At 52.5% G+C, this 2,836-nt stretch overlaps 1 pseudogene; it reads right to left on the bottom strand.

Moving 5' to 3' along the window:
• Positions 1–865: 865 nt before the first annotated feature.
• Positions 866–1,627, bottom strand: LOC119332847 (annotated as a pseudogene).
• Between the last annotated feature and the right edge of the window lie 1,209 nt (positions 1,628–2,836).

Here is a 2,836-nt window from a genome sequence, read left to right on the forward strand (position 1 = left end):
TTCCAATATATTGTTTATCGTTTTCCTGGATAAATACCAAATATAATATGCACTTTCAGGTGTCTCTTAAAAAAGGTTGGATGCTTCTGGTTATTGTGAGAATTTCTAGCACATGCATGTTTCTCTACTTTTAACCTATATATTGGAGAAAAATCTCTGGGTTTTTTAAACCCCCATCACATGGAAGATTTTAGAAGATTAGTTCAGTGCAATTTTCAATGCAATATATTTAAGTCAAACAATTGATTGTATATTAATCCTTTGAGACCATCTACATAAAGCGCATTGTACACATCACCTATGCACACTAGATCATGTCAGCACAAATCCTCTCCATATCTAGAGTATGATCACTGCAATATGCGAATCATGTGTAAGTGATACAGCACAACAATATACCATTGTGCTGGCCCACTTGCATGGATCAATAATCTTGGTTTGTTTGACGAAACTTGAATGGTGGTCGAGTTACATATGAAAGGAGACGGCCATGTAAAATTCCAACTCTACCCTAGAACTCTTTTGGGGAGAGAAACTAGCCGCGGGATTTACAATACCGACCTATCAAAAATGCCCCTAACGAGTGGATCTACTACACAAATTCTGAGGTGGCATTGTGATATCTAAGCCATTGGATTGCAATGATGAACAGCCTAGATAATTTCCTGTACTGTAAAAAAGACTATTTATCTTGCCTTGTTTCTATAATATCTTGTTACTCTAAAAAGAGATTATCTCATGCAACATGTATCCTGGTGTCTTTTATTAGCATTTTTTGTGTCCATTCCCATTATACCCACCGTTGGGCCAAGAGACGAGAAGACACGCTTATTTGCGGCTAGTTCAGCCACGCACTCAACTCAGCTCAAATTGAGATGCTGTTGGGGATTCCCATCTCCATCACCATCTTCTCGTCCATAGGATCACCGTCCCACGGCCTGAGCAGCACATACGGCACCATGCCAGCGCCGTGCTAGTTTTTTCGGTCAGGGTCACTGTTCCACTTGTCCACCTGCTCCACGATCTCCCTAGTCCTCTCCTTGAACTCCTCAAATGCCTGCCTGATCGCCCCATCCTGTTTCCATGACGGCTCTTCGTGCGTGCCCATGTACTCCTCGTCTGACGAGTGCGACGATAGGAGGTCCAAGATGGCAAGGACTATGGCAGCCTGGTACTGGGACGGGAACGTGTCCAACAACACCTTCTCCGGCACCTCCACAAATGCGTGCATGTCGTCGGCGCCCATCTCGGTCGGCATGTTCCTCCGGGTGAGCATCAGGCGGTTGGGGATATACCCGGCCATGGGGTACTGACCAAAGTTCACGGCAGCGTGATGCGCTGAGGTGACCCACATGATGGTGGCCAGAGCTTGCGCCAGGTTCTCGTGATTGTCCAACTCGGGCCACCATGGCTGATCCTGCTTGTCGGTGTGGCCTTTGGTGCGCACCTCCGTCCACCAAGCCTGAAGCTCCTCGTCGTCGACGATGTCCGCGGTGCACGGGTAGTGGTGCTCCACGTAGGTCAACGCCCACTGCTTGATGGCGTCCCAGACAAGAAGGCCGTCGTTGGCATAGGGGTAGTCCTCTATGGCCAGCTCCAGCTCGCCATCATCCCTTCTGACCGCCATGCACTACCAGAAAAACTTGTTTTGCCGACGGGCATATCTATGCCGACGGCCCCCGTCGGCATATATGGGCATACCCCGACGGCCCAACTAAAGCCGTCGGCGTATAACCATCTATGCCGACGGGGGCCGTCGGCATAGATAAGCCGTCGGCGTTTTTCCGAATATACCGACGGGGGCCGTCGGCATAGAGCAGGCCGTCGGCATATCACGTGGGCCCGTCTACCCGGGCGACGACGGCTGTTTGACGGCGTCAGGCTACGCCGACGGGCTAACGGTGGCCGTCGGCATAGCTATGCCGACGTCATCGATCCGCCGCGCCGCCACGTCATCGATCCGCGTCGTTCGCCGGTCCCGTGGGGTGGCATTTCTATGCCGACGGCTAGGCCGTCGGCATAGGCCTGGCCCATGGTTTTTGCCACGTCATTGATCCCCGCCCTACGCCACGTCATCGATCCAGGGCTCTACCGTTCCGTGGCCGTAGCTATGCCAACGGCTTTGCCATAGGCATAGATTTATAATAATATTTTTATATTTTTTGTATTTTCTCTTATTATTTTTTATTTTTTTCCAATACTAATTTCATTAACTTAAATGTACAGAAAACATATATCGATTGCCCCCCACACGGGCCTTCTTCCGTCATGTCACGGAGAGGTTAGACGGGACGGGCCGGGTACCTGTGGGGGGTAGCAATGCCGCCAGGTATTGCGGTGGGCCCTCCTACGGTTGTGGAAACGTGGTGGCAGGCGCAGGCACGCGGCTCCGGGGTGTGCCCCCTCCCCCCTCATGGGTGTCAATGCCGCCGTGCCCCGGAGGGGGGAAACGGCCATGTCGGGCCGACGCAGAGGGAATCTTGGGGTGGGTTGTGCCGGGACTGGGTTGGGGGGTGTAGCTATGACTGGGCTATGACAACAAGGTGAAAAGGTCCACCGGTCAAACTACGTCCAGCGAAAGTCAAAGGGATAGACCCGGCGGTCGTCTGTGTCAGGGTTAGACGGGACGGGGTACCTAGGGGGTAGCAATGCCGCCAGGTGTTGCGGTGGCCCTCCTACGATTACATAAGCATGGTGGCAGGCGTAGGCACCCGGCACGCGGCTTGTATGAGGTCCCGGTGCGACGCTCCGGTGGAATAGCTACCCCCCTAGGGCCCCCGTCCCGCCTAACCCTGTAGCGTTTGACCACGGGATCTACCCCTTTGACTTTGCACGG

Source organism: Triticum dicoccoides, chromosome 7A (genome assembly GCF_002162155.2).
Source record: "Triticum dicoccoides isolate Atlit2015 ecotype Zavitan chromosome 7A, WEW_v2.0, whole genome shotgun sequence".
Taxonomy (NCBI): domain Eukaryota; kingdom Viridiplantae; phylum Streptophyta; class Magnoliopsida; order Poales; family Poaceae; genus Triticum; species Triticum dicoccoides.